Below are 13,538 nucleotides of genomic sequence, written 5' to 3'. Positions count from 1 at the left end.
TTCCCGGAGTGACGGTACGTGACTAAGCGATGCATTTCATCATCGATTCGAACTTTTCGATGCTGAAAAGTTCTGAGAATAGTTGTCGTTCTGGTTGCAACAGAATGGTCATGGAATCGTTCCGTCACCGTCATGGAATCAGCCGACGCAAACAGAGTAGGCATAAAGAATAATACATGATGGTATTGCTATTCAGCAAAGTCTTCCTTCATTCGTTAAAAAAAAAAACAGCGCTGAACAGGAAAATGTACATCGTCGAGATAAGGAGGCCCGTTTATAACGCCTGAAATATATACTCCAACTGTAGTTGTAAAACACCAAAACAAAACAATTCGAAAATATGCTTACCTTCAGAGGTACGAGTTAAAGGCGCAGAAGGAGGAACATGTCTTGTACAACGTGTTCCTTCAGGGAGTTCTCCCAAAATACAAGAATTCGCAGTGCCTTCTTACCTCTTCAACTGTAACAAACCTGCGTAACATTGACAGTCAAAGCAAACTTTCTATTTTAACTCACTTTTTTTCTGCTGCAGCGATGCCATCCGCTCAGTAACCTTCAGTCAGAGTCTTTATCCATGGTCATCTAAAAGTGTTATATAGTCTTATTACTAGGGTGGAATAAAACATATTTTGTTTTCTTAGCATTTAGTTTTAGTCAATTATTTTTAACCCAGTCTGATAGATGTCTTCATCAAAGATGTGCCTGTTGTTCAAGAAGATTGAGCGCGTTACCAGAGATGAATATCTTAGTGTCTTCAGTGTATACAACTATGTCGGATGTGTGTGGTATGTTAGGAATGTCGTTAACATAAATGAAGAAAAGCAAAAGGCCTAGAATTCCCCCTTGTGGAATGCCACATGCGATTTTACCCATATTAGATTTAGTGTCCCTAACGTTAGTATATTACTGACGAATAGGTAATTAACTTTTTATTAGCTCTAAAGCCATTCCTCTAATTCCGTATTTAGGCAGCTTAAGTAATACGATATGCTGCTTAACTGAATATAAAGCCTTCTTAAGTCGAGAACGACCGCTAAAGTGAGTAATTTATGTTCAAAATTGTCAAGTATTTTTTGTTTAATATCTAGTTAGGCCGTTTTAGTAATTTTTTTTCTTTTGGAGACCATATTGTTGTTTTATTATCACCTTTTCCTGCGCTAAATAATTAGAAAGTTATAAGTTTGTAACCTGCTCAAAAATGTTAGAGAATATAGGCAATAAAGGGAGTGGCCTGTAATTATTAAAATCGTTTTTATTACCGCCCTTAAAAATCAGCGATACCCTTACGATCTTTAAATCATCACGGAAAATACCAGAATCGAGTATTATGTTACATATATGCCATAGCACCCGCCGCGATGGTTCATTCAGCTAAGCAGTTGCATTGCTGAGCACGATCGAGGTCGCTGGAACCAAACCCAGGCCGCGGGGGCCGCATCTTGATGGAGGCGAAATGCAAAAGCTCCCGTATGCTTCCGTTGTAGTGCACGTTAAAGAAACCCAGGTGGTCAAAATTATTCCGGAGCCCTTCACTACGGCGTGCTTCATAATCAGAACTGGTTTTGGCACGTAAAACCCCAGAAAGAAGAGATATGTCACAGCGGTTGACTTACAATATCAGGAACTGCTTTAACAGGCTGAGGTTATAATTCATCTACGCCACATGCACAGTTATTTATTTTATTTTCGCAATAGTGTGTATACTTGGGATTAAGTTGTGGGGAACACAAAAACTGAGGATACAACATTTCCAGTGACGTAAGAAGTATAACTACCGTTTCCGTCAACAGAGGCCCTAGAACGTACGCCAGCTCTCAGGAAGTGTTCATTAAACTTATTCTCAAGCAATGCACGCGAGCATGGCTCATCTTTCATCATGAGCTCCGGTATAACACATTTATCATCTTTAAACATAAGGTCCTTTACTGTTTTTCATACTTTTCTCGAGTCAGTTGATTCACTAGCAAACATATTTTCGTAATATGCGCGCGTGCATGCTTCATACTGGAGCCTAGTTTCTTTCTGTTTTTTTATATTTGGCTAAGGTGTCGAAGCTTATTGTTTTTATAAATAAGCTGAATAGCTTGTCGCGCTCTTTTATTTTCTTCAAAATGACTGAATCTCCCCACGGCTTCCTGGATATCTGGTGTTTCCTAACCGCTACCATAAGGAACGCCATGTCATAAAGGTCTTGGGAAATATTTAAAAAGCGGCGATGTCAAGCCCCGGGGTCTTTTATCTGCATTACATGGTTTCAATTAGTGCCTGCTACTCAACGATTCAAAACCGAAATTTTGTCCACTGATATTATTCTGCATGTTACGGATGTATTATGTGCGCTTAGGTTATGTCTCGAAAGTAAGGCGTAAAAATAGGGTAAGTGATCACTTACATCTGCTATCAGTACCCCTGAATCATGTTCACGTGGCTTATAGTTTGTAAAACAGAGATATAGCAAGGTTTCAGAGGCATCCGTAATTCTTATCGGTGTGTCAATTACAGTTTCATGTCCAACAGAACAGAAAATGTCAATGACATTTTGCTTATTAGCCATTCTTGATAATAGGTCGATGTTGAAATCACCATAAAATATGGCAGGCAGTCCAGACTTACAACAGTACTCTAGAACACTTCCAAGATAATTTAAAAACGCCTAACAGAATCAGAGTGCCGAGCTAGACAGCACGATCTCCTGCTCGTGTGTGGCGTTTCGATTGTGGGAGTTAATGGGGATTTTTTCGGCATGCCCATATGGTATGGTAGATGGTAGCTCGCTCTGTACAGACAGGACAAAGGGGCTGATAAAGGGTGGTGTAAATCGCGTTAAGGAGCGTGAGGTGAGGATAGGTGTTGGTCTGGAGTTGTTTACAGGCCGTGGCTTCAGCTCTGGTGGGTGCGGTGTGTTCGGGATGGGTGCGGTGGCGGCATCATTCTTCTCGAAAGGCGGTAGTGCTGAAATATCTCATAGTAAGTGTGTAGTAAGTCTACACTGGGGTCTTGTGGCGTCTCTTGCAGTGCCGGGTTGTAGTGACCTCGGGCTTTCGTGAGTGCATGATGGTTTCCGCTGACCGCTGACCAGTTTATCGCGGTGGGGGGTATATCGTTGAGGTGGTTGAGAATATCGCATGCTACTTCATGTAGATGGCCGTGCGCGTAGGCTCGAAATGCTGACTGACACTCTGTAAAAATATATATTTGCTCTTCCTGTCTCGATGCCGAAATGGTGAGGGCAATAGCGGCCTCTTCTGCTGCGGCGACATTCTGCGTATGAACGGAGGCGGTTACCAGTTCCTGCTGTCTGTGTCAAGCCAGGCTAATTACCATGCCCTCCCCATTCGGGTACTTGGCCGCATCTGTACAGAGAGCAGTTGAGAGGCTGCCGTATCTTCTTTCTATTGTTTTGGCTCGTGCTTTTATCCTGCCCAAGTGATATTCCGGGTGCAAGTTAGGCGGAATAGGGGCCACCATTATTTGCTCATGTAGGGATTTGAGGAGTACTTGTTGACTTTTGGTTGTCGCCACGGGGTATTGCAACCTTCTAAGAGTTGTTCTGCCTGTTCTAGTGAGGTTGAGGCGTGTGATTGAAGAAGGGCTCCTTGAAGCAATTTGCAAATACGCTCTCGTTATAGTTCTCAAACCGGTCAAGGGTCGGAGAGATCTGGGTTTGTATCGGCCTATAGCAGTTCTCAGTTGTATTGGTAAAGTGAAGGAGAACATGACCCTCTAGTGGCCTAGACAGGTATATAGTTTACCACCAACAGATGTCAAGGCTTAGGAAAGGCAGCAGCAGCATTGGCAACGTTCTTGCCCTTGCTAACTGCGTCACGCACAGCAGAGCTTCACGACATGTAACGATAATGGTTTTCCGAGATATCAAAAGAGCGATTGATAATGTGGCTCATGAGGAAATTCAGACTGCTCTGACCTACACCGGCGTTGGTGGTCGCATGTATACCTGGATTGGTGATTAACTAACTGACAGCACTCGCATTCAGTCTCACCGATATTCTACTCACCCGGATTCACTCGGACTCATGGGCTGGTCTGAGTCTAAGTGAGAGTCTTAATCAGTCAACGTATGAGTTTGCCGACCTATGCTGAAGCAAGAGACACGGAAGATGCCACGTTTGCCAAACTATTACAGTTCTAATTAAGAGTACGTATCCCATTGGACCACGAATATCCTCTGGACGTCGCGTTTAGATCCGAATGTCCAAGTCCCAGTTAGGACGCCAGTGGATAACATGAGGACATTAATTTCGGGACGTCCTATTTAAAACATCCTTCGGCCATCCACAGGATTGAAGTCTGGGATATAAAAAAAGCCCAAAACTTTAATCCTATGTATGTCCGAAGGATGTTTTCAACGGGATGTTCCATGCCGGACAAATGTAGGACCAACACAAACAATCCAACACGTACTACCTACGTGATCTCATCGCGGAAAGTTTCTTTCACGGCTGCCCTCAGGGTACGCTCTTCCGAAAAGACAACATGGCAGACATCAACTAGAACAGAGAGAGAGAGACAAAATTAATGGAAAGACAGGGAGGTCAACGAAAGATTATCTCCGGTTGGCTACCCTGTTCCGGGGGAGGGGTAAAAGGATGCAATAGGTGAGAGAGATAAATAAGTACAAAAAAGGAAAGAAAAGAAAATCACATGCACAACAGAACTGTTTCTGTGGGGCACTGTCACGCAGTCTGCGAAGGCGTTCTAGTGTTGTATAGTGTCAACGTCCTATCCTACGTCACACAGTCTAGAGTCACAATTTGTCCCCGAAGACCGTTTCACATGGTGCGATTTTCGTCACACCGGAAGTGCGATCTCCATCGCATGTGACGGAAATCGCAGTCGCAGGGCCGATTCTGCAATTTTCCGCTGCGAACAACCGGTTGGTGGCAGCGTCGCAACGTCACAGCAATCGCTTGGATTTTCCGTCGAAATTGCGCCGACAGCTATTTCACGGTCTGTTTTGGAAAATGGCGGTGGTCGCTCAACGCAACGTTTATAGATACTTTTTGTCTATAAATATTGCCTCAACAAGCCTCGAACAGTGCAATTAATTGAGCCTTGGATTGCGCAATCGGTACGTAACATCAGCACCGACACGCGAACAGCGAAGATAAAAACTCATAGGTCAGATTCGGTTCTGTGATTTCTATGCATTTGTTGACACGCTACGTTGCTAATCACACGACGCTCTTTTTTTAGGTTGGCTTCGGGTGCTGGTAGTACGTACATTTGCGTGATTTCCGTTATGCACACGCGCTGCGAGTTGGTAAATACTACGAGGTGTCCCTCACAGGAAGGCATGTCGTCCCAATTTTGTGGTTGTAGAAACAACTCGGGATATACGAAAACGCCACAGTATTACCGCGGTATGCTTTTGCGGACGGAACAATTTAAAGAATATGAACTACGGACCAATGATACGGTCAATACGGCACGCTATACGCGCGACTATTTAGTTGCAGTCGGTTGGTTTGGGCTTTCATGCGCATTTTCCCCAATGAATTACCTTATTTCAAGGTTCTGTTACTTCCGCTGCGAGACGCGACTGCTTATCAAGCTCGCATAGCGAACGTGAAAACTATATATCGTAATGAATGTTCTACATAAGCATAGTTAACGCTTTGACTGGGAATAAACAGCATTATTATTTTGTTTTCGAAGCAATATTAAAACAGTTTTTTTCTCAATTTTATGATGTATCAGTTTTATCCTGCGCAAAAACCAATAAACCTTCAGTGTGTTGCAGACTTTGTGTGCTTACTGCATCTGTATTAACCCTCACATTAAAAGGTAATTGCAAATTTCGCTTACTTCAGTCAACGAATTAATTTGTTTATGCCTGTTGTAACATATCGCAGTACTCTAAGAAACTACTTCGCCATAAACAGCCTTGCCTTTCCTTGTTTCTCTGTCTCTACTTCCTCTAAAACACATGCAATAATGCGAAAAGCACGCAAACACCTTGTTTTTATAAGCAGTAGATAACTCATTACACAAAAGCAGATCAAACTTGTGCAGTGAAGTCAGCCGGTTGCATTCCTTCGTGTGAATGATAGCATATATTCAAGTGTGGGTATTTCTTGCATATCCACAGCTCATAAAATGTGCAGACTCATTACAAGACATAGGTATTGCCCATCAAGATGGAGGCAATGTTGTTAATGAGTCTGCACTTACATGTATTACTGCATAAACTCGTATAACCATATCCCATCATTACTCAGTCGAGCTTGCTCAGACTCATATTCACCAAAATTCTACTTATCCGAGCGTGCTCTGTGTTCACCAAAATTATACTCGGCTGAGCTTGATCCGACTCATATTCACCAAAATTCTACTCAACTGAGCTTGCTCTGACTTATATTCGTCAAAATTCTACTCAGTGGATCTTGCACTTAGTCATATTCACCAAAAATCTACTTGCCGAGCTTGCTTTGACTCATATTCACCAAAATTATACTCAGATGAGCTTTCTCTGACTTATATTCATCAAACTTCTACTCAGGCGAGCTAGCATTGAGTCATATTCACCAAAAATATACTTGCCGAGCTTGCTTTGACTTATATTCACCAAAATTATACTCAGATGAACTTTCCCTGACTACCACGTGACAATATTCACTAAAGGTTTACTGAACCTAGCTTGCTCTTACTCGTATTCACCAAAATTCTACTCAGATGAGCTTGCTTTGTCTTATATTCATCAAAATTCTACTCAGGCGATCTTGCACTGAGTCATATTAACCAAAAATCGGCTTAGCCGAGCTTGCTCTGGCTCATATTCACAAAAATTCTACTCAACTGGGCTTGCTCTGACCTATATTCGTCAAAAAATACTCAGGCGAGCTTGCACTGACTCATATTCACCAAAAATCGACTTAGCCAAGCTTGCTCTGACTCATATTCACAAAAATTATACTCGGGCGATCTTGCACTGAGTCATATTAACCAAAAATCTGCTTAGCCGAGCTTGCTCTGGCTCATATTCACTAAAATTCTACTCAACTGGGCTTGCTCTGACCTATATTGGTCAAAAATTACTCAGGCGAGCTTGCACTGACTCATATTCACCAAAATTTATACTCGGATGCGCTTGCTCTGACTTATATTCATCAAAAATCTACCCAGGCGAGCTTGCACTCAGTCATATTCACAAAAAGTCTACTTAGTCGAGCTTGCTCTGACTCATATTCACTAAAACTATACTCAGATGAGCTTGCCCTGACTACCACATAACAATATTCACCAAAAGTTTACTCAACGGAGCTTGCTCTTACTCCTATTCACCAAAATTCTACTCAGCCAGGCTAATACGAACTCAGAATCATGCTTATTTCAAAGTCTTAGTGAGCCAACGTTTGAGTGAGTTCACCATGCTATGTATACAATATGTGACCTGCGCGGTGAATAAGCAAACATTGCATATGAGTACGTGTTGCAAAACACTGCAGTTAGTTTTCCAGAGTTCAACTGACCGTTGCGTGAAAGCTTCGCCTCATGTCGATTCAAGCAAACGCATTGGACTGCATCATATTTTTTGCTAATCCTGCTGGTTGTTCTGGCCATTGCTGGGTGGCTACATTTTGTACATTTCAGCACAAAGTTGAATAAATGACTGTGGCGCAATATATTAAAAAAACGACGCTTGCACCACTGCAAGTACAACAATCAGAACATGGTACAAACACATGCACATAAGATGCACACAAATGCTAAATACATAAACAGACGGAATCAGCTAGCCACCAAATATTGAAAAAAAAAGAAAGAGCACATGCCAATGCTGCAATGGGACTACGTATAATCATTCTCCTTGCCAGGTACATGGGCTATATGAGAAACACACGTGCAACCTAGCAGTTACCTCGAGGTAGCAGCTATGGACACTTTTGCATTCACAGCTGGCCACTCAACCACTAAAGTGTGTTCAGTGTGTACTTGTACTTATATAGGTACATTTTTATTGTCTATATCTCAAAAATATAATGTGGCTCCTCAAAATTTTGAGAATGTTTGGATTCTGAGACTTGCAAAGGTAAATATTTTTATTCCATTCTCGTTCAAGGTGAAAGCTCATACATCAGCTTAAAGATATTGTCAGTGTCCCGCACTTTCTCTCAGAACATAAGTAGTCTGTTATTGAGATTCTAGCCGCTTTTCAACAGCAAAAAAACGAGAATCAGCTTCCCCTGTTTTCAGCATTGGGTTAATGCAGGCAATTCAGGGAGGCATAAAGTTTTGCTAATACCATCGGTTCGAGAATACCAGATTAGGTTATGCCTTGACACTTTCCTTGTACTTTATTATTTTGGTCAAATAATCTAGTTTGAAATGGCTCCAATTAGCATACTCTAACATTGGTCTAATATAGGTTAAGTACATGACTAGCTTAACAGACTGGGATGCTGGCTTTCATTTCCAGGAAAGTAACCATAGTGCCTGCTCCAGTTGCATATGTTTTTGGTTATCTGGGGTTTTAAGCCTCACTTTTAACATAATGTGCTCAAGCAGGTAGAAGCACACGTATGCCATTAGCGGATAGTTTCGATAGCTTCTTAGTTTACACTTGCCACTATGAATACAAAATTTTTGCGTTCGATTTTGTTATTAAACCAACAAACGTACTCATAACAAGGTATTTTGATGTTAGCCGTGGGGATAGGCGGCTACGCTGCGTGCTGCAGAATGTTGACTTAAGCTTCTTGATACAGATTCACAGCACACTAACAGCGCGAGAAACAGGACGAGAAAATAGACGACGCTCATGTCTGTCAGAATGATATGATACTACGTACACAAGTGACTGCAGCTCCTTGAAAAATGTGGTGTCGGCTTTTACGCCTTTCGAAATATTCAGAGAGAGAGAGAGAAACAACATTTATTTACGCATCCGGCGTGCGGGAAGTCACCGGCCACGCAGGGCGCGGGTGTTCCCTATCTGAGGACTAAGGCTAATAGAGTCCTATAGTCCCAAGGCCTAGATCCTGAGGACGAAATATTCAGAGAGCACTTGTATGAATAATTACAGCACACGCGCCGAGAAGGACGAACCAGGCTGACGCTAAGATTAACGTTCACAACACAAATTCTATTGCATGTTCTGTAATTACACACAGATCATTAGCGACTTCCTTCAGGGACAGACGTGAGCTTTTGGGTTGGTGCTTGCTGCTAACTTTGGTGCAAGAATATTGCTAGGAGCAGGAACTGCTTATGAGCAATCAAGAGCAATCTACACACATCCTTATTTTCATAAGCTGGTGTTAAGCACGGGTAGCGTGAGGGTCTCTGCCTTAACATGACGACTTCGCTGCAGCCAAATTTCGAATACTGCATATGCGATGACAACAGCTGTAGGGGCTTGTTGATAGTGCCGCTTGTAATTTGTTGTACCGCAGGAAGAACGACACGGACATAAAACACACACGATACAGCACACAGCGCTGAACGACCACCTTCGAACAGCTGTTTACGCCCGCCATTTCTCCTCGTATTGAACTTCATAAACCGCTGTTGCGCACTGCAGAACAAATTAAACTTTCAATCGTTTTTAAATTACAAAACGCACGTATTATTTGGTCCTAATAAAGAGAGGTCAATGATATTATAACGCGCACGTCCTTTTCATTACATTAAAGAAATTATGCGGCGTGTGCGACAAAACCTGGCAGCAAGCAACCCTGGACGTCGCACCAGTCGCATTGTTGAAATCGCAGTCATGTGAATGAGCCCTCAAAAAATCGCATTGCGACGCGTGCGATCGCACCAATTTTTTGCGCTCCAGTCGCAGCATGTGAAACGGCCTTGAGTCCGCTGTTCTTTAAATAACGCAGCAGTGGCTTCAGGGCGGCTGACGCTGTTCGTGTAGGATGGATCGATGGATGGGCAAAACTTTGTTCTGGTCCTGTACAGGTTGTTGCCACCTGCCTGGCTAATCCCATGTTGGGACCGGGAGGTCAAGCCTCGTAGCCCTATCACGGGCGTACTGGACAGTCAGGACTTGAGGGATATGCTTGTGGGATTTAATCATTCCTGAAAACCGATCCCGGGAAACGCCAGGCCTAAGTGACCCACACTCCCAAAGCATATGTTCAAGTGTGCTTTCTCCTTTTTGCATGCTTTGCATATAATATTCATGTGTTCAATGTTATACCATGCCTTCATTTGTGCAGGTGAATAATATGACTGCGTATGTAGCTGCCTAAGTGTAACTGCTTGTGCTCTATTTAGTCTAAAGTGAGGGGGTGCAAACTCTCTCCTCCCCATGTTGTAATGTTTTGTAACTGCATTGTATGTCATGAGCCTATCTCTTTATAGGTTCTCCAATCCAGCATAATCAAAGCCATATGTAAAAGCGGCCCGGTCTGTTAGTTCGCGGGCGACGCTGTTCGCCGATTCATTTGGATTGATGGGAAGGTCATCAAGTAAACCAAGGTGCGGCGGGAACCAATAAATATAATGTGTATCATTTGTTTGTCTGGCAGTAATTATCCTCGCCGCCTGTGGGGCAATCTTGCACCTGCTGAAAGCTCTGATAGCCGTTTTCGATTCACTATATATTTCTTTGTATCTATCGTCTGTTAGTGACAATGCAATGGCAACTTGTTCAGCGACTTCAGGTTTGCTAGTGTAACCCGTGGCGCAGTTCGTGCATTTGCCCTGATGATTTACTTCCACCGCCGCGAACTTAGTTCGGTCCTTGTAGGCAGCCGCATTAACAAAGCAGGCTCCGCTGCTCCCTTTATCCATTTTCTTGCTAGTTTCCGAGGACGGTGTTTTCCGTTAGTTGGCGTTTGTTCAGTTGATCTATCGTGGCTGAGAGGGCTGCTCTCTGCGGGTTGGAACTAGGGCACTCACAAAGAAGGTGCGCGATTGTTTCCTTGCACACTGTAAACGGAATTAACTCTCAGGTGGGAGTATACTGCTTGTCCTCTAGCGACCCGCCGGTTGGGAGTTTATTATGCTCCGAAGGATCGGAGTATAATTTTTACTCCGTGCGGGCGGAATTTTTGCGTGGTGCCTTCGGAGTTTTTTTTTTTTCCTGTCATTTTTATTTTTTACTTCGAGCTGGACGGAGTTTTTTCGAGGTGCACCGGGAGTTAAAAAAGGACACGTCAATTTGCGTGGAGAACTTTTATGTAGAGGCTTCGGGTCAAATTCCGAAATATACGCACAAGAATAAGCCAAATTCTGCGAAACAAGTGAACGAGACCAGACAGACCAAGCAATACATAAACACAAACATTTGAGAAACACCCGATGAGGAGCTGTGAAAGTCATCCAACGCACACTCGACACACAACAAGAAGCAACCCTGCCAGTATATATAGCCACGATAATGTGGGCCTCGAAACGGCCTAGCGAGCAGCTGTAGTGTTTTCAGAATTACGACTCACAGGCTCGCACATATGAGATCGGCCTCTCTGAAAGTAACATGAAACCTAAATCCACACGGAACTGTTAACTTAGAATATTGAAAAAACAACGTTTATTGCATAATTTTTCAAAATTAGAAGGCCATTCCGTGAGCGCGGAAGCGACTTCGCACACTGCCGGCGTCCGCGGCCAAAAAGTAGTGCGTTCGTTACAGTACGCAAGAAAAATGTACGTGCGCGTGCTTCATGACAAAATTAGCTTCGTGCGAAAGAATTGTGGCTGGATAACAATTTATTACATGTGAGCACGACCCGTAGCAGCCTACGTAACACCGAAAATTGCGTAGTCATACATTTTTTTGACCGCACTACTTGCTCCGCGTCAAAGCAATGTCTCTCGGCTGTGAAACGGAGCCATATCGCTGATCTGGCAAACGAATCCTCATGCTCGGAGCCAGCAGGTATGCTCCTAAATCAGTAAGTTGGATGGAGCATGATGTTAATGCAATATCCAAAGCAACGACGTGATCAAAACAACTGCGCGATAACAATTCAATTCACATCGCTCAGTAAGAAGCTTTATTCACAGTACGTACTTACGTCCTACCGTATTTCTTGGGCGAGGATATCCGTACACAGATTCATAAAACAGTTGCTTGCACCACGGTCTAACTTACTGGCAGCACAGCACCGTGACGAAGTCGGAATATGGCATTCATGTGCGGCTATCACGGACGTTGTCGCTCGAACAGTGGATGCTGTTGCCATTGCTACGCGGCACTTTACACCGGACGTTGTCAGAATATACTCAAAAGGACATAAAAGTGGTATTGAACACACTGAGGAACACAAGTCAAGGTCACGCAAACCGATAGCACAGCCAGAAACCCGAGGCGACATCACGAGTCAACAGGCAGCTTCGTGGTCACAACTAAGCCTTTTTCCGCACTTGAAATCGTTGCTCTTGCATTCATCGTTGTCAGCAGAGTGATCACAGCTAACGCACATGAAGATGAGATACAGTGAGCTTCAGGCACGCCTATAACACTTTCTGGAAGGAAGTATAGGAAAGAAAATCGGCGAAACGCTGGCACGGAACGACACTTCACAGATGTAAACAAACCGTCAGCCATGAGCACCACCGACTCCGCCGAACGCGGCCGGTCGCTGGCGCGGCGCACAGCCTTATGGGAAGCACCACGTGACCAACCTGTTCCGGCGGGGGAGTTTTTTAAAACTCCCTGTGCGGAGTTCCCGGGGAGAACAAAATTTTGAAGGCGGAATAAAATCACGTCATGTCCGCCCTTATCCTCCCACAGGTTGTGAGCGGAGTGAAACGAGGGAATGCCGTTGTATTGCTCCCATACATCGGAATAAATATTCAAGGATGGGAGTATATAGGGCACATCACCTTGTTAAAATTCCCATGCGGGGGTATTTTCGTTTACAGTGCACCCGCAGGAGTCACAAAGTGGGCTATTGCCGATTCCGATAACAAAGAAGTACGCATCTGGGCCGCTATTTTGTAGCGATGCCTTTAATGTCATAATGCCTTTTCGCGCTTATCGCGCTTTGTCAGTGGTCAGAGCGACGGTCCGCTCGCGTTATCAACGTTGATATCGTGAGCGGACCATCGCTCTGACCACTCACAAAGCGCGATAAGCGCGAAAAGTCATTATTACTTTAAAGGCATCGCTACAAAATAGCGACCCTGAAAATGCTACTCCAAGCCATAGAGGGACTAGAAGTGTGCAGTCACGTCACGGAAAGTCGGACGGAATACGGAGCTGTAAATTAGGGTCCACGGTATGAAGGCGTGCACTTGTGAAATCAGATGAATTCAATTGAAACAATGTTAGATCACGCGCAAGCGCGGAAAGTTTCTTCGCTGCGTGGACTCTCGAAAGGGAATGGCAACGCTATTGACGGCGTCATGGGCAGATCAGACAGCTGCGTCCGCTCGGTCATTGTCATGTGTGCCACAGTGACTAGGCAACCACTGATATAATATATCGTGTTGTTCGTCAACTATGCGATGGTGTACTTGTCTGATCTCTGCGACGAGCTACTCACGTGATCCATGGCACAGTACTGAGAGCAAATTCTGGAGGACTGCCTTGGAGTCACAGAAGATCGACCGTGGATAGG

This window comes from Dermacentor silvarum, chromosome 1 (genome assembly GCF_013339745.2).
Source record: "Dermacentor silvarum isolate Dsil-2018 chromosome 1, BIME_Dsil_1.4, whole genome shotgun sequence".
Taxonomy (NCBI): domain Eukaryota; kingdom Metazoa; phylum Arthropoda; class Arachnida; order Ixodida; family Ixodidae; genus Dermacentor; species Dermacentor silvarum.
This window is presented reverse-complemented; position numbering follows the sequence as displayed.